We start from the raw sequence: 21,604 nt of genomic DNA, 5'->3' as shown, positions 1-21,604 counted from the left end.
GTTTGCAAAACGCCACAAGCCTAGCACTCTAGTCACTGACAGATTGCAGGGCATGAAGCAAAATGAGTGAAGATAATAAGACACTTCCTGTATTTCTTAAGTTGTGAAGACTCACATGTGGGTTTTTTTTTTTTTTTGCTTTTCTGAGTTTCACAGGTTTGTTAAAAAAAAATAGCCGTGAAAATTACACTTATGCGGTTTGTGCAGGTGAGTTATTCGGCCAGGGGGACAATATAGGGGGCTAATGGTCGGCGAATTATGTAAAATTGGTTAATTAAGTTTGTAATGAGTGAAAATAGCCATATGTCGTCAATCAGAAATTTGTTGAGCATCATCGAAAACCACCAAATCAACATGTTTTTATAAGAACTTTGAGCGCGTCGGAAGAGTATAGTAGTGCGCTAAAGGAACCACGCGTTCAACATGGTACAAAGCTGGGGCTAGACACGTTTTTTTCACAAGGGAGCAGCCATCTTGTATGTCTTATCAATGCTGGTATTGGCGACTCCGGCGAAATCGACGCCGCGTAGCGGCAACGCCAAGAAGCTCAAAAAAGGAGGTCGTTTTAACTCTGTCGTCTGCTATCGCTATTCGGTTCTCGTAGGCAGCATAGAAACACACATCGTTCCCAGTAATTATTTTTACGCTTCCGCCGTGTCATTCCGACGCACTGACTAAAGACGGTTTCTACCGTCGAAAAATCGCTTTGCTTTCATATGTAACACCGCGATTTTACGCTGCAGTACAAGACACTAATGGTGGTCCGAATGCTGAACGACGAAAACGACCTCATCTCCTCCGCCCTTTTGCCTGACCAGGGGGGCTAAGCTCGCCTCCGGCGGGAATCTCTCCGATGCCACGTCACGAGGGAGGGGAGGAGCTTCTTTTGACACCGCCCCGGTGAGTTTCCCACTCCCCCTCTTACATTTCCGACCCCCCCGGCGGCGGCGAGTTCCCCAGCGTAGCTCCGATTTTTCCCTACGCTCCGCAGTGAAGGGTTTTTATTTTATTTAGATCGGGGGATCGGTGGCCGGCTGGGCTAGCGCACACCAGCTCGGAGCACGTCGAGCGAAAGGTCCGTTGCAGAACCAAGGATGCTGGCTTCAATCCCCACCCCTGCCCGTTCGATGTTGATGAGCATCGTACCGGCGTGCAGTCGTGTAACACTACTGCGGGATGGACGTTAAAGGCCCCAGGCTAGCGGTTGTACGGCACTGCATGGCTAAATTTCTCATCTACAGCTGGGAGAATATTCCCCGTTGAGGAAGACCAAGTTTTAGGCAGTATCAACGTACATACAGACCAATTTTTTTATTTAAATCGTAAATGACAAATAAGAATAGGTAACAGCAGGGATGCTAATTATACAAACATTGCTTGGATGTGGGCTAGTTGACTAGACATTGTGATGGTTTGCTGCGCCACGTAGATGCAAGAAAAACGCTCTTGATAAAGATATAAACTAAAGCAGAGTATATACGAAAAACAACATACAGGAATTGCGCAAACTAACAACTGTGTAATTTCTTTCTCATCTTTCTCCCCCCACACCGCCACACAGCCCCAATATTTTTTTTTTCTTTCAGAATAGGGTGCACGTGGAGCGAAAGCTCGCGCTGCAGAACCCAGGGTCGTGGATTCACCCCCACCCCTGCCCTTTTCGGTGTTGATGAGCATCGTACCGGCATGCGGTCGTGTATCACTACTACGTGGTGCACGTTAAAGACCCTAGGCTAGCAGTCATACTGCACTGGCTAAATTGCTTATCTACAGTAGGTGACAATGTCGCAATGTTCTGGCATGTTCTCCTGCTGTATAAACAACTAACGGCCAATTTGTTTGTCAAAATACGGTGTGGAAGAAGAAAGATGAGAAAGAAATTACACAGTTATTAGTCTGCGCCATTCATGTATATTGCTTTTCTTCTGTCATCTGTTTTAGTTTGAATTTCATCAAGTGCGTTTATCTTGCATCTACGCAGCACAGCAACCCATCAAAATAATTGTAAAAGCCTGTAGGTAATGGTAAATTGCGTTCCTGGTTGCAGATTGCCGTAAAAACACATTTGTTTCTAGGATTCACTTTGTAGAATTTGGATGTAGGATTCACGACGGGGGCGACGGTTCATTTACGGCTCCATCGCCTCAAGCCCGGTTCGCCACGCAGTTCATCGCACAGCCACCTTACCACGTCTTTCGAGAGGCGATAGTGTTGTTGAAAATGAATGTCGTCCATGTCCAACACATTGGCGTGGTTTAAATACCTATGCCGAGGGCAAAACACCAACAAAAACGCTGCCATTTTGGACGCTTCTCCCTGATCTCGCGCCCAACTCACCCAAACTCGCCTAGGTCGGAGCCGGCAAGCTTTTCCCATCCGCGGCGGCTTCTGCCACGTCAGAATGACGTCACCGCATCTCGCCGCGAGTTCCGAATAAGCAACTCTCCGACCGCCTCAAACCCTCCGTTTAACGTCACGACCTAGGGAGTGTCGGCGCGTGTCGTCATGCACGGCGCCGACCAATCGCGGCGGTCGGCGAGTTTGGCGGAGAACTCGCCTCGATCTCGCCGCGCCGAGCTTAGCCCCCCAGCGCTCTCCCTATAGTCCGCTGGAGTAGCGAATAGGTTGATAGCATTGTTTTGGTCTCTCAACGCGCCGCTGGAAGGTCTTCACAAAAAAATCCGTAATTGCATGTCACACAGTCTTGCTTTGTCTCACCCTCGTACATTACAGGTTGAAACGTTTCGTTATTTTTTTTGTCCCGCAAACCAGATATGGCACCCACGTGACAGAGAACCAAAGGAAACAAAAAGCGTCTATTATAAAAGACAGAAAAGTTGCACGGACGCGTTATCGTACCGGTATAGCCAATAGGGAGTTGTAGTAGATCGTCTTTCTCCTCCGCTACGGTATCCCCGAAGAAAACGCCGCAGTTGCGCATGCGCGCCGCCAGCCTTCTCTGCATAGTTCAAGGTCTTGTGGCGGATTACGGAGCGCTATGCGGATGCTTAGCGGGCGGCGGGAACGGTCTACTACAATTCCCTAATGGTTCCGGCTTCGCGCGTGGTAACTTTAGCGCAACACTGCGCTTCTCACGCGCTCGAAGTATTTCTAAGAAAATTACTGATTTAGTTGTTTTCATTGACGCTCAGCAAGTTTTTAGTTTAAATCATAAGTTCATTTTTTACTAATTAAAAGCTCAATTAACAAAGTTTACTTAATTATCCAACCAATCGTTACGATTAGCCCCCTCTACTATGTCCCCCTGGCCACGTACCTCACCTGCACAAACCGCATAAGTGTAGCTTTTATGGCTTTCTTTAGACGAATCTGTTAAGCTTAAAAAGAAAAAAAGAAAAAAAAACTCCCCGTAAAGTTCGCTTTTCACAACAAAGCGAAGCTGCAGAAGCGTCCAAAACTGGATCGACGGTAGAGCTGAGAACCTCGTCAAATACATCGCCGAAGAACGGCACGGCTAACCTCATGCGGCCGCACAAACACAATCAGCAGCGCTTGCGAACGCACAAAATCAATCTATTCCCCCCACGCAGGGGTCCCTGCCGGATTCACTCGTAACAACAGTGCACGACACAAAAACAACGACGCGTTTTCCACACCTATACAGACGGGTCCGCCGAAGACAACCCGCAATCACGACCGTTCGGACCTCCGACGAGCGCGCATGTTTGCCGCAGTCGCCGCCACGCGGTGGAGCCACGCGTCGTCGATTGACCGCGAATGCCACACGCACGATACGGAAGGTCGTGACTCGAACAGCAGACCTCTCCCCATGTAAAGGAAGAGGAGGGGCACCTACGGTGATCACGAGTTGCGTTTAGTGCCTGCCCCTGCTCTGTAAATCCTCCTTAATTTGTTTTTATCTGCAGTTTGTGTGTAAAATTGCTCCTTGCGTTTCTTTTTTTTTTTTTTTACAGAAGTCACTATAAGTTCATTTTTGTCCTCAGCCTCAGGGTGCCGCCATCTTGCTCAGGTGGGGTACGCTTGGGCACGTCATAATCCGATTACGACGCCTTGTTAAAGTGTCGAAATCGAATTATGACGCGCCTGGCAAGCGCACCCCAATGAGCAAGATGGCGGTCATACTTGCAAGCGTGTAAGCAACGAGAGATGCAACGGAAAATTTAATAACTTCGTGTTTTTTTAATTTATTTTTTGTTCAGTCATTAGAGATGTTTTCGCCATACTTATGCAGCGCCTTCTGAGATATACAAACGAATGTTCTTGCTGCTTCACTATCCTTCAGCGTTCATTACTGGTCCCGACGATCCAACCGAAACAATTGTATTTAGGAATGCTAGGTCTACACTCTAGACCATCTGGATAAAGTATCGTCGAAGTTCTAACGCAATATCTAGAGAAGATAAATATCTCAGCTTCGGAAAAAAAGTTCACCATAAGCTAAAAAAACAACAACAAGAATATCAACAACAATAACAATATAAATGTTTGTAAAAGTAATAGGGCAGCATTAAATGATAATTCATATCAATACACCTTGATTTTTCCTCAACGTTATAGTTAGGCGTGCAACCGTAAGAAAGTGCAACAGAAAGAAGAACATTTTTTTTTTACTTCATTGTTTTTATGTCTTGAAGAAGAAAAAGAAAACCAAGTCGTGAGTCAGCGCTGTGTTCGTGTCTTTCGTCTACCTGTCCTTCAGTATTTTTTGCTCTGTTTTATCCCGTTACCAATAGCGACCGGTTAGTCCAACTTCGGACTCTATTTCAGAGAGGAAGCCACACCTTACTATCTCTAAATAAAAGAACGAAAGAATAGGATAGCTGGCGCAGAACCGTAATCAGGTGTTGTTCTATAGGAAGTATTCACTGGACGCCATATTTGTGGGTGCTGTTCACAGCGCACGCTCAGGACGAGCTCACATCAATATGCTGCTAAGACCGACACTCTTGATGGTGCGGAATGCACGTTGCAAAAAAAAAAAAAAAAAACTGTGGAAGCTCGCCGTCAGCACGCGCTCAGCATTCGCGTACACAACTATGGCCGCCAGTGAATACTCCCTATAAGTGTAACGTGATGAAGGAACGGTGAGTTTTAGTATTGCGTAGATAACGCGAGCCCTCTGCGCTTGCGTTAGCGCTGCGTGCTCCACTCTGCGCATGCGGGTTGGCACCAGGCAATGCTAACGCAAACGCACAGTGTTGGCGTTCGGTCGTTTATGCAACACTGAAACTCACCATTATTAAGGAAAAGCTCTTATCTCAACCTGGTCTTGTAAATAAACATGAAGGTAATGGCGCGAAGATTAAAGACTGCCAAAATGCAACAGCCGCCACTTCAACGGATAAGAAAAAAAAAAAGTAGAGAATAGTAGTAAAAAGTAATAATAACATAAAACAGGAACATCGAGAACTTCTTTTTTACCCAGTTTCATCGCTGAACTCACGCAGAAAGTAAGGACAATCTACGTTATAGATACTTTATACTAGTTGCCGGGGCCATATTCTTTGAGACTTACAGTTATCTCCTGAAATGTGAGTAACTAAAAGACAAAAAAGAATAATAAATATACGGATGTTTAAAGAAGTTGAGACTTGAAAAGAGGTGCCGGATATCGAGCAAGCGAAGCAGCCCTTGACTGAATTAACAGAACGACTCTGGGCCGGGCCTTCATCAGTCGTGCAACGAACAAAGAAAGGCACGTACCACGAGAATCGGTCAGAACTTTTAGTTCCATAAGCTACAGATTTCGGTACCAGGTGTCAGTCACATTCACGATGGAGCGACCGTTAAGTTCACGGGTTGTAGGTCCATCCGCTGATCACCCCATTTCAAGTTGTCGGCAATTGCGCCGTATCACAAAATAAAAAAAAGCAGAAGCTAATACTTTTGTAGAAAACACTTCACAGTGTCTGGTGCACAGATCTAGTGAAAACAACACACACACAAGCGCAAGTCAAACAGCCTCAAACTGGACAGCTGCGGAGATCAGCAGGCGCACCGACTAGAATAGTGTGAGACGCTAAAGAGCCGGACATCAAGTAAATGATGCCCAGGCTTCATGGCATTGCTGAAGAAGTACCAACCTATAGTACTGCTAAGATCATCAAAGGTCTATAGACCAGGGCTTTGTGCAGACCGACGTAGGTGCGAAATCAACACGACTACTGTAACCAACAGCTTATCAAACGCAGGGCGTATTACGTTTATGCTTCCTGATTCGTGATTCTTATTCTGTATTCTTATCAACTGATGACCAATTCTCACCTGTCCGTGAAATAATTACACACTTTTACAGCGCTTATCACCCAAGCGAAAACTGCCGAGTCACCGGGTTGGGTACTCATGTGCGCCGTCTGGTACTCTGCAGAAGAGAGTGATCGACTGCGCATGCTCACAAATCGTTCCGCAACCCAACAGATAAAAAATGTCAGCGTGCAGAAGGCTGTCATCGGACTGGTCGATAGATAGACCGCGAAGTTTAGCTCACCTTGCTTATGGCAGCAATGGAAAGGGCCTGTCGTCATCCATGCTGAATCGCACCGGACATGTCACTGCAAGTACAAAGAAAAGATGGGCGTTAAGCCGGGGTCTGAGCCAGGGCTCGCTCGTTCCCAAAAAAAATGAAACTTTCACTTTGAGGAGGTCATTTTGACAGTCAGTATTAGCAACAGTGGAAGGAGCGAAAAGCAATTTGTAGTTGCGCGGGGGAGGGGGGGGGGGGGGGGGGGGCTTTGGCAGAGCTGAAATAACCATTCAATCTCCCCTTCTTAAGTCGTCGACAGGACAGACGCTGTGGTAGCCCTGGCGCTGCGTGTATGCATGCAGCACAATGATTTTTGCAGGTGAGATTTTTTTTCTTCCAGAGATGCACGTGTGAAAGTTACCAGAAAGAATTTACACACTTCTCCAGCTTCCATGTTTCTCCCCCTCCTCCTTCCTTTCCCCCTCCTCCCTCTCCCCCCCCCCCCCCCCCCCCCCCCCCGAGCAGCTGTTTCATCCATTCAACTTTCGCGTTATATATACAGCGACACTTAAAGACTTGTCATCTTTCTAATAACAGATCTTGTGAATTTGAGAAAGATCTTAAAATTATAGTTTGATGAAACATAAGATCTTCAGATCAGGTCATACTCAGCTAAAATCAAACACGGAAGATTGCTGCGGGCTGTGTCGGTGTCCCATTTCTTTTAAAATATTGCACAGTGGTAAGTGAAACATACTACATCAGAGGGCGATTATGTGGAATACATAACGTTAATTTCTAAGCAACTGTATGGGGTCTTTAAGTTCACGTATCAAGACGTCTCCTTCCGTTACACCATAAAAAAATAATGGCGCATCTTTTGCCATTTTGATGCTATATTGCTTCCGAAAATCAGAAAAAGAAGCTTTTCTCGCTGATTTTATTGCTGCAGATCATGGAGGATCTTCTCCGAAATGTTGTTCACAAGATTCGGACGAGCAGTGTTTGTAATAGAGAAATACACTTAAAGATATACCAAAATGAAGAAAAACGAAATATTACGCCATTTTCCCCTCTACGTTGGAAACTTGAAGAAGTACCTTGTCTTGACGACTCAGTCAAGTCATTATTATGGAACGTTATTCTGCAGCGGACTCGCACGCGCCTTCGAAATTGCAACTAAGCTATCCGTTCTTTATCTTCCCATTTCGACTGGATCCTCCCAAAGTAAGGTAGACCATCACATAAGTTTTCACACACTTGTCGTTCTTAACTAGCATTGGTCTGCAGTCTGCCGGGACGTGTAACCATTTCAGTGACCCAGAAAAATACAATCACAAAAATCCATTATCAGCTGCAAGTTTGAAACGGGCTTCAGTGGCTTGCTAACAAAATTTCGTCAAGAACACCAATTATTTTGTTCTCTCTCTGGTTCACTCCAAGTTCGACGAAAGTACCTTTTTTTTTTTTTTCGTTCGACAGCACTGACAGCATTAGCAGATCGTGCCCCCTTAACTGAATTGAGAAGCCGCATTTGAAGTCCACACACAGACGCATGCGCGAACAAAAAGAACGCCACCTCGATTTTGGCGCACTAAGCCAATATATACAAGCTCATACGACAAGAAAAAAACAAACACAAAAACACACATACACACACACAAAACAAACAAAAATCAACAACATCGAAAACGGTGGCGCGCGCTTAAGATGCAGTTCTCGAACGCTCTATGCAAATCACAACTGAACCGAGTTTCTCCGAGCGCCCAATCGAAGTCTCGAAACGGATTAGAAAAAGCAAAAACGTAACCAAAAGGCTGAAAACCGTTCCACCAATCGCGTCTGAGAACGGCGGCCCTCAAAACACAAACAAGACCGACGCAACGACCGACCGTCAGCGCGACCAATCGAAGCCGTGCGTTTCTTTCGCACGCCTCGCTCTCGACCAATCAGAAACGAGAAAGAGAGAAGAAAAATAAAATAAAGGGACGACACGGTTGCCACGTCGAAAAGGGAGCGGCACTAACACGACGACGAGAAGAATAAACAACGCAACGGACCGCCTGGAACGTATCAACGATTACAAAACACAACAGCGGTTCTAAACTCCCCAGACATGAAAAAAACAAATAAAACAAAATACGCAAGCAATACACAAACTCGCGGGGCTGTTGACTGTGTTTCTATCCGTCTCGCACCCCGTACCCTTCCATTCAAAGTGGCACGAAAAGAATGAACCTTTCGGTAATGTAACCAGTCCGCCTCGTAAAGGAACGCCTCGTAGTAAACTGTTGTTTTGATGCATTTTGATTTACGTCGATTCGAGAAGTGGGAACAAACTTGCAATAATAGAAAACGTTCTAACGGCTGGCTATACGGGTAAGAGGCGTGTGGGATATATATAATCAACGACAGCTAAAGACAGTCGGGGCGTGCTTTATGCTGACTCTTTTTTGCTTCGTTCTTCGGAGCTCTTTACGCCGAATGCCACTATCTCATAGGCTGCGGAGCAAAGATAAGATTATCATGACTTGCCGCCCCCGCTGTTTCTTAAGGTGCACGTGAGACGCCCTGCAGCAGCTCGTCATGGGTACCACCATTACCCACCTTCAGTTTTTGTTTCCTCTTATTCCGCTTACTTCACTTCGTCGTTACCACATCAGGAGAGGTTATTCTCCTTTTAGATTCTACTGTGTCCTCTTCCCTACCTAGGCTTTCGTGAAAGCTCGTCAGGTTTTGAGTCAGTTGCTCGGCAATGTCGGTGAGACAAGAGAGGGTCTACCATGGCGGCTGTAATCTGGCGCGTGTGTAAAATTTCTATAGTAGGTTTAGATACCGGCTCGGTTATCGTCCACGGTTTCTTATCTTCAAACCCCACAGTCGGACGAGGGAGCGATATTTAAGACACAAAGTACTTTTGGACAGGTCACTAAAAAGAAATAGAGTGCGCAGAAACAATTTCTTTTGACACGCAGGTATACATTTGCATTATTCGGGCTTAGCAACCTGGAGTCAGTCGAGGTGGCTTCTGACAATGTTGCTATATCAAAGTCAGTTAACAAGCTTCCTAGGACACCTGGTGCCTTCTCGTGGCGCGCCCTCTCTGTGGTGCTCTTTGCGCTATAAGCTCGCCCTATGCAGAGAGGCGGCAGAACCGGCGAGTCGTTGGATGTATATTGCATGAGGTGGAAAATGATTCTATTGCAATTTTGATGGTAAATCTAAATTTTACGGAAGCTTTTGATAGCTTAAAAAAAAAGAAACGCCATTCGAAAACGGTTTTTTTCCGTTGCGCGTCGAGGCGTCGCATGCTACTGGTGGCGCAAGGAACCCTATCCGCCTAATGCCCCTTAATGTTTCGAAAGTAGCGCAAGGTGCGTCGATACACGAGGGACGGGCAACGTGCAGCCCTTGGGAAGATCACTGCGGCACAGCGCAGCCCCGAGCTAGATTTTAGACGCCATGTTCTTCCCAGAAGTGGCGCGCGGCACGTGTTTTGAGCATATTCGCAACAATGAATGGCGCCACCTTTCCATGGATAGAGGGGCGTTACATCCGCCCGACTTATAGGTCCAAGGACGTTGGCTTGAGCACACTATTATTGTTCAGTTAAAGCTTCAAGTTCAAAGAAAAGTTTAAAATTTTATTCTGTCTTCGTCACGTGGGTTGAAACGTGGTGGCGCCAGTGTGCAAATATCCCCCAACCACTTCCGCTTCTGAACTAGACGGCGGGTTTCGCAGTATTTACGGAACCAAATATACACGCTGTCTTATGGAAATGGTCACTTATAGCACTGTCAGACTTATTTCATTCTTACGATAAAATAATGATGAGTAAAAAATAAAGATATATACGTGAAACGGAGGTGTGCCGGGGCTGCCCAATAGATGGCGCCACTGAACGCAGCGGCGCGTCACCGAAGCCATTGGCAGCTCCAATGGCGTGTATCTAACCCTTCTTCTCTGTTTCACGTTTGGGCCACTAGGGCGCTAAAGTGTGCGGCGCCCACATGAATCGGTGGTAGCCAATGAGGTAGAGGGCCTTACAGCGATAAACTGGCAGCTGACCCCCAATTGGCCGCCGCCATGTTGCACATTTTTGACCACTAGACACGTGTCCTTATGGTTTTACGTCTCCATTTTAACCAAGTATCGCGCACAAGTAATTGCTTATTGATCTTGAATATTAGTACCAATGAGATAAGTTATGTCTTGCTTGTTTTAAGTCCAAAATGTGCTTTTACGAAAAAAGCTCGGGCAGCTTCGCAATGCTTCCGCTAGATGGCGTCAGCCACGGTACTGCATTTTGGGTTTTTATCAGAGCTAGACAGTGATCCCTAAAGCTAACAAAATTGAAAAAAAAAACATGTTTTACAACGATCGCAGTACAAATCTCGGCTCAGTTTTTCGAAAAATCCTGATGATTTGGTACGGTCACGAGTCTAGCGGTCAAAATTAGACATGGCGGCAGCCAGATGGGGGTCACTTTTGCTTGGTGAACGAGATACCGGATCATCACTCTAAGCCCCTCTACCTCGTTGGTGGTAGCCCCCGCCTCTCTCCTTCAGGTCTCTCCCGCTGGGCGGCGTCGAACCCCTCTGGAGTTGCGAAAAGGCATCATCCCAATATACACACCAAAGATGAAATCTCGTCTAAGGATGAAGTGTTAGGATAAAGAGAAATGTAAAATAGTAACTATGGAAGCTTCCATAGTCACTGGCAGGATGATAACGGAAGAATTCTCTTTCAAACGCCCGGCCTGCAGCGAGAACTCGTTCGTTGCCTCCCGCTGTGTTTGGCGGCGCCTGCACGCTCGAGCATAACGAGACGCCGAAGCGTTATGCTTATGCTTATACTCATGTTCATATTAATTTTTATTATCCAATGTAGGGAGCTCAGGCTGTAAGCTGCACAACTGAAACTCCTCCCTGCCGTTCTCCTGATGTCGGTGACAGCGGGAGAGCGGGGAAGAAAATTAAAAATGCTTAGAAACCGACGACCAGATCGCGCTTTCCACTTTCTCCCGCTTCCTCCTCCCCCCCCCCCCCCCCTGTCCACCGTTGCCTGTTTCCTCCTCCCCCATGGTGAGGAAGATCTTCTGCCTTGCAGAATCTCGGTTCTGGTTGTCGGCCTTTAAGCAGGACTGGCCCAAGTAGAAACAGCGGAGTACGTCCAGAGAGCATCCCCGTGATACGGTGAGGAAGACAGACCTTAGCGAGCAAAAAAGGGGCACTAATACCTCTTTGCGCATGCTCGATTCCCCCATGGACGTGAGCTATGGATAAAGGTAGAAGAGGCAAGGGGTGCCACAAACGCTTCATTCCCTTTGGAAGGTTTCCCAAATGAAAGGGTTGCCACATCAGCCGGATTCTATTGACGAGCCAGCCCCCCCAATGTTACGCAAATAGACTGAGAGTTCTAATAACCGCACGCAACTGAGAATTGAAAAAAGAATATAATAAAGGGGAACAAACAACCAGCCCGCAGCCCTTTTCATTTTCCGTCCCCTACCATCGGGGCACTGCAAACAAACAGACAAACAACCGAATAAACAGACGAAGGAGGCCGGCGCTCCTCCTCTCCTGTGGCCCGCATGCAAATTAGGAGACAAATTTAAAACTCCACGGTCAGAAACCGGTAAGCGTTTGCTCCTTGAAACGACAATTAGGAAAAATAAAAAAAAAAAAAAAACGCTCGTGGTTTCAAGAAACTTTACGTTAAAAAGGAAATTCTTTTCTTTTTTTTTCAACTTAAGCATAGATACTGTAGAATGTGATCTTACATGCAATGCTTGGTAAACTTGTCTGAGTCACGGAGGTGTCTAACACGGGAAGGTTTCGTTATTATTTCAAGACAATAATGACAATAAGATATTACGATTACTTGTAATATGCACACAGCAATGCGTTTTGCTTCCGTGAACCAGATAGAGCCACAAACACTTTAAGTAACGTAGGGTGTGGCTTACCATGTTCGCACTTTTTACATCGTGATTCGCTCTTCAGCGTTCTTATCGCCTGATGCTGCAGCCTCGTTGGATGCTCAGCAGGCTGCTCGGGGGTTAGCCACACTCTGCTTCAGCTCTCAGTGACTGCATACATATATGCGGCTGCAGGATTAAAATGGCCGATGACAAATCGGTCGTCTAGCTTGACTTAGGTTAGGTTACACTTTGATGCTCTGCTTATGCAGAACTTGGGACTAAACCCCCTGGAGGGCCTGAGAGCGGCACGCAAGAAAGCAACGCCTCCAACAGCGAAGAACCAGATGAGCTTATTATAACGCAGTGTCGAAGGCACACGAACGCAACAACTGTTTTTCTGTTTACATCGCTGCAGAATGTTGTGCTTGCATTGCCATACTCTCCTTTCTTATCAAGACCCTGGGGTCACCATTTTCGTTTTTATCGCTCCCAAAGTGCATACTTTTTTCGTCTTCCATTTTTCCATCAGTCGCGCCCGCGATGGGCCCGCGGCGCTTCTCTGCGCCTTGTTTGAACATCGCAGGATGGCTACGACGAACCAAACAAACCTAAATCCACACGTAATCCGACGGAGAATGGGAGAGGGGGGGGGGGGGGGGGGGGGCGCACGGTTGTTGTGGACTACGCCCGTCTTACATACAAGGCTGAGGATGACCCCCTACAAGCGAGCGTGCACACACACGCGGACAAACACGCACACAACGCACACACCATACGTTCCCACGCATACACATCTCTGCCAGCCAGCCCCGCAAACAAGACCTTAGCGGGAGCCCGAAGAGCGTAGAACAGGGAAGAACCTGCGTTCATCAAACTATCTCCCCTCCTCGCTTCCAACGCGCGATGTAGGATTGTAGAGCCACGCTGCGCTGACCTCGACGGCGGTTGATGCCGTCTTTAATGCCGACGTCAACGAACAAACGAAATAAAAAGAAAAAATAGAATGGAGGTCGCCTTTGGAGTCGCCTTTTGCCCTGCAGGAGGCGCTGGTGAGCGAGGATTAGTGCGCATGCGTGCACCGGTGGTCGTGGCAGACGCCATCTTGCGGGTAAACACGAAAGTAGCTCCTTCGGGTCGAGACGGTTAAGACGGGTAAAAGAAAACAGAGACGAACTAAGATCCTAGAAATACGTTCACGACCCATTGAGTGTGTGACCCGGTTTGAATAGTAGTCACTTGCCCCGCCCCTTTGCCACCCTTCTCGTCCTTTTTCGCTTCGCTCTGAACACACCGAAGATCTTATACCTTGTGTCTTCTGTTATTTATTCGCGTACTAGTTCTCTGATTCGTGCCACGCGCTTCGCGCTGTAACATTTGTTTCCGTGTCACCGTCCATAAAGTTGATACATTTTCTCATGTGGGTGATCTAGCGATTATTTTAACGTCGTGCACTATAGAGGACTCGTTGGACAGGTGTCCCTTTACCAAAGCCATATAATAGATAGCGCTAATAATTTAACTTATTTTATTTTAATGATAAACTATCGTTATTAGATAGGCGTCCCTTCCTTCTTCGATGCCCTTAACTGCTCCACCGATCTTAATGCTTCTTGACGCAGGTGTGGGTTTCTTTTGCTACTGGCGTACGTCCAGCTTGTTTTCCCCAGAGTTGAGCGTTTACCAACAAGAGGCACGTGCACTGGATTCTTTACTTCATCCTTTTCGATTGAGCACGGGGCAGAGATTAAGCCTAAGGTTTTGCTGCGTCCGCGTTCGCCTCTACTGATATAACAAAAGCCCCATGCCGAACGCTGAATCAACGTTGGACTATGCGAGTCGAGCGCTGTGACAAAACACAAACAAATCATCTACGTCATTGTTGTCCCCACCGGCGTACTTCTCAACTTAGCCGCTAGGGCCGCCGCGGTTAGGAAGACGGAAGCCGTGGAGAGGGTGGCAGTTCGACGTCACATCCGTTCGTCATGTTGCATCTCTCCGTGAGGCTGTATCCGTCCACGACGGTGTACATGTTTGTGACGACACATCTCCGTCTATGACGTCACACGTCCCTTCATGACGATACGTCTGTGCACGACGCTACGTCCGTCGGCGGCGATACGTCTCGTCCGTGACAAGCAGCGCTCACATTCCAAATACGTCGTACAAAAGACAGTCGTATACACACTGTCTGCGGCGTGTTCGTTCCTCGTATAAACGGTCGTGCCAGATTGGTCTTACAAAAAACTGTCTGAGACATGTTCGAAGCAAACATGCTTAAACCTGCTGAGATGTTCCCGCAGATAATCCTGCCATCATGACTGCATAGAAAGTCCGTGTCTTCTGTGCCATGTAAGATTAGTGTTACTGGAGCTTTACATCTCCCTTTAAATTCCCCCTCCCCCTTTCCCGAGCCAGGAAGCGCATCGTACGTTTACAGTTGAAATCATTTTGTGGCTCCTTTAACTGCGATGCGTCTCCCTAACGTCGTGTCCTGAGTCCGACCTTGAAACTGCCGCGAGTAGAGTTTTTCGGGAGAAAGTCGAGCGCGCAAACACGCACACACAGGAAAAGCGGGTAAACACAGACGCACCACAAACAGAGGGAGGGTAAACATTTCGGCCGGGCAGATCCAGGGAGGGTCCTCCTCCCCGCTTCGTTGTGCGAGGGATACGCCTTTAGTGGACGATCCCCAATTCAGCCGATGTTACGTCATCACGCTCTGTTTGCTCACCTCAGACGAGGGGTGCGTCTGTGTCTGTGTGTGCGTGAGTGAGTGCTAGACCAAACCTGAGTGCTTCCCACTTTCGGACATCTCTTTCCTTTTTTTGCCTTCCCTATCATATATCCCATCCAGCACACTCCGGAGATCTAGCTTTTTTTTTGTTCCGTTCAATGTTCCTAGATTTTGCGCTTTCTATAGCGATCCTCTCTCATCTTATTGTCTCCGCTTTCATGCCGTCCATCTCACTCTAATGTCGCGGTCACACTGCTTCTGCATCATACAAGAGACAGTCGGCATACAGATTCGAACGCGAGTCAACGCGAGATCCGTCCTTCGAATGCCGCGTGGCAGTGTGTGCAAGGAGAAACTTGGCACGCGGCATTCCAACCACGGATATTCAGGAGACTCGTGTTTGCAGACTGTCTTTTGTATGATGGTCTGAGCAGTCAAAGTCCGCACGTATTGAAATGAGCGATGGAAACTGACGTCACCTCGCGGTCAGCCCGTGAAACAGATGGGAGTAGACAGAGAGCACGTGAACGCAAGCATCAGTCCCGTGAAAGCAGTGTAAGATGAGAATCGCCTAGTGCGTATCTGCCTATGTTGTGCGAACACTTTTTAGAGGCTTTTGTTCAGAAGCTGACAGATGGCTCCGAGATGGTGCTGACAGCCCTAATGCTCGAAAATCGAGTGGATTACGGACGCCTCCTTTGTGTAGTTCGGAACGCAAGCGGCACGTTCCGGGAAGTCATTTGGTTCTCAACAGTTTCTCTGGAAGTTATTCGGTTATGGGGTACTCCAACTAACCGAATATGTTTGGCTAACATAAGTAAATGAGCCCCCTGGTGACCCGCGTGAGATTGTGGATTGCCGCTGGCTCACCAACATATCCCTTTATTTTCGAATGGTAGCACTCAATCGTAAAACGTATATTAATAATAAAAAACAGCCTTGGGCAGGTGGCGCAAAACGTCACCCAATTTCACCGGCTCAGGGGTATCCTTTCACCCATTCATTTATCACTCAGTTTATCAGTTGCTAACTTGGCTAACGGAGCGTATTGTACATGCCAGCGACGTGTTGTTCATTTTTGCTCCTTGAGTGAGAGGGTGTCCTGAGTGAGTAAGCTTCAAGTTATCCAGCGCAGCTTACTTAAGGACTCTAAAAGCCAATAAAAACAACAACGACGTGCAAAAAAAGAAAAGAAAAAGAAAAAGGAGGGGGGGGGGGTGCAAGAGGAGGAGGCTATCTGCTGCCCAACCTGGAACGCAGGGTCGCATCCTCGCAGACTCTCACGCCCTCTGGCGGTCGTTTTCGTCGGCCCTGGAGGGCAGACGACGTAAACGTCCCGTGTCGCACTTCGTAAATCTTTCGCAGATCCCCGACATTGGGTCGCTCCGGTTTCCGCCCTGGAACACTTCCTTTTCCTTCACCCCCCCCCCCCCCCCCCCCTCAAAGCTATAACAAAACCTTACAGAAAGAGAAAGGGAACGAAATAGAAGATAAATAAGAAAGATAAACAAAAGCAGGAGATGTAAGATAAAAGACGTCACATAAACAACTAAGGAAGCAACAGATGTGTCGGTAGATGGTCTTTACTGGGGACACGAAATAAGCTACGTTTAGAATATCAACCCTGTAGTTTCCCACTGTTCTTGGGACAGCCGCAATTTTGCCGCTGATCGTAATGCTCGAGTCGCACTAGAGCGACAAATAGAAACAACCGACATTGACAAGCCTCTTGCACGTGGAGCAGCATGCACGCGAAGGTGTCTTCGGCGGGCTTGCAGATTCGAACGCGAGTCAGCGCGAGATCCGAACTTCGAATGCAGCATGTGGCAATGAGTTCAAGGAAAAAACTTGGCACACAGCATTCGAACCACGAATTTTTGCGGTGACTGGTGTTCGCAGCCTGACTCTTGTATGATGTCTGTGCAGTGTGACCCCGGGTCGGTATTGGTTGTGTCTGTTTGTCGCTTTTGTGGTACTCGGGCATTACTATCCAAACATTCGACTTCCGAAGCTTTGGATACGATGCGAGGAGGCTCAGGCATTATCGTTTTGCTCTGTCGCGGACTGTTTTAAAATTCCTGAGGCACGAAAACGTTTTTTTTTTCTTTTTTTGTGATTTTAGACGGCGTTTCGGATAACTGCAACAATTAGTTGAAGCAACAATATTGCTAAAGTGTCGTTACTTCGAAGAATAGCCGATTTAGTGGGTCTAGCGTCTTGTATTTACTTTTCGGGAGGTTGGGGTTGCTGAAACAAACTCGGCCATAAAGTGGGCGACTTCTGGGCAGTCTCTCTCCCCCCCCCCCCCCACCCCATCCCGCGGAACGATACTATGGTCAGAACTAAAAAAAAAAAAGGTAACATTTATTTCGTAATTTTAGGTGATTTATTTCTCCCATATTTAACAGAGCTAGTTCACGGACGGGCAGTTACAGCAGTGTCGGTATGTTTTTTGCTTCTTTTTTGTCAATGATCAGAAAGTTTACGCATTATTGTTTAAAAGTCGAAGTAACTTCAGCAGGGAAGGACAAACCATTTAACGCTACAGATGCTGTTCTTCTTTCTTCTTTTTTGTTGCCCTTGTTTCATTTTAGTGACATGACTGATTCGGGTCACTTCAGGTGCAGAATCACGTTGACGCAAAACACCAGCTGAAGTTTTCACTCTGTTCCCAGTATTTCGAAAGACAATGAGGTAAATTTCCATCAATTCTCCTAATACGCGCTTATTTATCACAGGCTTCTAACCGGAATTACCGAAATGTCATAGTTATTTAACCTCTTATCAACCGGAAATTGCGCAAATGAACACGAAAGATTTTGCCCTCGTGTAAAGCAGTTGGAACGTAGTCCTATTAAATTAAACTTACAAGCTTTCACATTAAGATTAAATCTCGTAGAATGGCAACGAAATAGGTAACGCATCTATTTTGAGCGTAGTACGAATGAATACGAAACCATGAATTGAATATGGAATAATTATACATTCTTATCGGTACCAATAATAATAATCACAATGCATAGCACGGAACTAATAGTTGTCTATATCTTTCGGAATATGCATGCTTAAGAATTGGGATGCACTGGTGTCAGTATGCCTGGTAATATGAAAATTTGCTTATGTGAATAATTGATTTATAATAGCATGTTTTTCCTTACAAGGGTAAATTTGAAAGTCCGCTCGCGCAGTAGTGTATGATTTAGTTGAAATAAGTTGTATGTCATTACGTGAAGATGTACAGTGAAGTTACCATGACAATTAAATCTTGCGTAGTGCTGATTCGCCGTTCTTCAATAATTCGGAGCCGTATTACGACGTAACCTTCCGCAACCAAGTCAAACGTATAATTGAATGCTACTGTATGAATGGCCTTTTATAGTATGTTCCGGTTAGGGTAAGTTGGTTAATACACTCTCTCATTTTAAACCAATTGCAATGCAGTAGCCTGAATCACACCACCCAGCGCCAAGATCTCTATATTTACTCCAACCATACGCTGTCCTACTCGAGAATTGTAAGTTATACTCCTCACATCTGCCAGTTCCCAAATAAACTGGCGTTGTAGATGCGCATATTCAAGTAATCAACACTGCGAGACTCACGTCATAAATATAAGACAAAAACAAGCTGGCAGTAAGAATGCATGAGGCCAGCCGCAGATATAGCAGGGTGACAGAGGAAACATCGCTTCATGGGAGACTAACTTTCTGTTGTTTAAAAAGTAGCCTTGTACGCATGACAAAATAAAAACAACAACAATTACAATTACAATCCTTAATTCTTGTTTAAAAGTATTAAATTAGATTACCTGATTACTTGAAAAGAAAATTAACTGACCGCTTCTCGAAAATGTAACCCATACTTTCCCTATTACTGTGGATTTTAAAAATAGCGCATCTTTGTGCCGGTATGAATGATTACAAAATTACCCTAAAGTAAATGATATAAAAGTGATTTCATAACTTGTAATGAATACCGCACAAGTCTCCAGTTATAGAACAAACTTGCCTTTTTTTTTTTGTATTGTACCATGTATTTTAAGGAAACGAAAAGAACTCAGACGGCTTGTATAAACCAATTCATTAACTAAGATAGTCAATGCACTTTAGAAAACGGCAAAGTAAAAATTAGATGAGAGCCTAATCAACTTTTCAGAGCCAATCACCCCGAGCGAAAAGTGCCGAGTCACTAAGGTTGACTATGCACGCGCAGAGTTTGGCCTTCCGCCGAAGAGACCTACTGCGCATGTTCAAAACTACTTCCACAGCCCAGTAGGGAAACATGGCGGCGCGCAGTACAACCAGGTTGCCAGATTGCGTTGGTCAACTCGCGATAGGCCAACTACATGGCAGAAACTGGAGGCGAGACAAAGAAGACAAAAAAAACATACAAAGAAAACAAAAAGAAAAAAAAGAACGCATTCAGTCCAACGGCCGTCGTTACCAAAGCAACGCAAACAGCGACCGAGACTCATGTTTGTCGTCTGCCTGCTGCTTGCGCGCGCGCAAACCTCACAAATCTGCTCGCCGAGCCTAACAGATAGAACCGGGGACGAGAGATTTACGCGTAAATGAAAGAGGAAAAGAGTGTGGCCAAGGGGGAGGGTGGCGAGAGTATGCCTTTCACACAAAACGAAAGAGATGGAGGAGACAGAGTGCCTAAAATAAGGCAAAAACGAAAAAAATAAGACAAGAAAATGAACCAAGACTTTTTCTTTTTTTTTTTAGACATTGAGGCCTCGGAGGGCCCATGAGGTCTCGAAGCAACAACACCGCCATGACTCGTAGACGTCTTCAGACCTTGACACCGCACAAACTTCTCGTCGTTCACTTGGTATACTACACAACCCTCGCGACGACCCATCAACGTTCCAAAAGGCAGAACTGCGAACGAAAAACAAAGATGGCGGCAAGCGAGGAAGGAAGGACAAGAAGGCAAGGATGACGAGGGGGTACAGCGTCTTCGTCGCCGTCATCCGACGTCTACGACTCGCCGTAGCTGCACGGCTAGGCTCTCTCGGGGTACTGGTTCGGGGGAGGATTGGGAGGGGGGTGGCAGCGTTCCTGGAAACGCCGGCACGATGTTTACCCGCGTAAACAGACGTCGACGTGTAAACATGCCCGGCGCACATGCACGGCAGGCCGAGGGAGAGCCGTTTGCCGGCTCTGCCGCCGACGAGGAGGAACGCCAGCAGCAACGGGTCGACGTGGTAGGAAGGAACGCGGCAAGGGTCTTCTTCCAGCGTCGGCGATGCGCTCGCTTTGGTGCTTCGGAGGAACACGCCTGTTTGTTGGAACCAATGGAGAAGATGCGTTGCGGACGTCCCCGACGCCTTGCTTCCTTGCTTGCTTCCACGCATGGCTTCGCCACTTGTGCAAACAGGCACGGCGGGCGACCGGCTCCTATCTCTCTCTCTCTCTCCTTCCCTTGTGCATTCTCTCTTTCTCTTACTGTTTTTTGTGCTGGTGGGGTTGGCATTTGTTCTTTCTCACATGGTTGCCAACGTCGACTTTGTCACGATGATATTCCCGGGTCCGTAAGTGGCGATGCTTTGGCGAGACGCTAGGATGCATGCAAAGCGACGTTTGAACTTTGAACTACCTATAGAGTCCAAAATTGGGCGCATCCTATTTTTAGGAGCTATTAAATGTCCGTACAGACGTGTTAGTTAAAAACAATTTGATATAAATAATAACAACAACAACAGAAGGTGTTTGTACACATGATTCTAAGCAGAGTGTCTCGTAACTGCCATGTATGTTTTCGAGATGGACAGCCCAAAGGTAGCTTCGCGTGCGCACAGGGGGTACCAATAAGGACGTCACATCGGAAGTAAACATTTTTCTAGGGTGCCCTAACCTTTATCTAATAAAGGGGACACCACGCGGACGACCTACGAACTAACTCCGGTGATGCATGGGATGTCGTTGCGTAGTCGCGCCACGCTTGTGAGACGCTAGTAAGGACGCGTCTGCCCCTTTTCGACTGCTCTCGTCAAGCATCAGCCTGTTTTCCGGTTCAAATGAGATCGGGGATCGACTGACGATCACGATTAGGGGGGAAGGCGCAAGGCACGTAGCCAGGGGGGGGGGCGGCCCATGGGGCCCGGGCCACCCCTCCCCCCCACCCCCCCCCCCCCGAAATCTTCGATTTTGCTGGGAGCTCCCCCCCCCCCACGAGACAAATTCCTGGCTACGTGCCTGGCGCAAGGCATTGTCTCCTACTGGACACGAGAGCTGCGAAAGCTTTCGCCGGAGACACGTGGGCTCATCGATCGAATACGAGTCTCAGCCGACCGCTGTTGTGTCATAGCTGCCCCACGTTGCCCCTAGTGCAGGTGGCGTAGAAAGTTCGGCGTTTCAGTCTCGCTTACCGGGGGACCTAATCTACAGGACGGGACCAAAGCAAAACCAAGGGACGGGGATATCACTGCCCGCTTCGATTGGCCAGCTCCGCACCGCTGGCGGCCAATCGCAGCAGGCAGCGATGTCATGGTCTTTTT

General features: G+C 47.1%; 1 protein-coding gene across 2 annotated transcripts in view; it reads right to left on the bottom strand.

Moving 5' to 3' along the window:
- LOC8042391 (forkhead box protein P1) overlaps nucleotides 1-21,604 on the bottom strand; it is a 382,801-nt gene that overhangs the window by 317,509 nt on the left and 43,688 nt on the right. For both annotated transcript variants that reach the window (XM_029976908.4, XM_040502413.2), the window contains exon 2: nucleotides 6,470-6,533. The gene's annotated coding sequence lies outside the window, so the exon portion shown is untranslated. The remainder of the gene's footprint in view (nucleotides 1-6,469; nucleotides 6,534-21,604) is intronic.

Source organism: Ixodes scapularis, unplaced genomic scaffold (genome assembly GCF_016920785.2).
Source record: "Ixodes scapularis isolate PalLabHiFi unplaced genomic scaffold, ASM1692078v2 PGA_scaffold8__174_contigs__length_109621045, whole genome shotgun sequence".
Taxonomy (NCBI): domain Eukaryota; kingdom Metazoa; phylum Arthropoda; class Arachnida; order Ixodida; family Ixodidae; genus Ixodes; species Ixodes scapularis.
The sequence above is the reverse complement of the archived record's forward strand: the minus strand, read 5'-3'. Positions and strand labels throughout refer to the sequence as shown.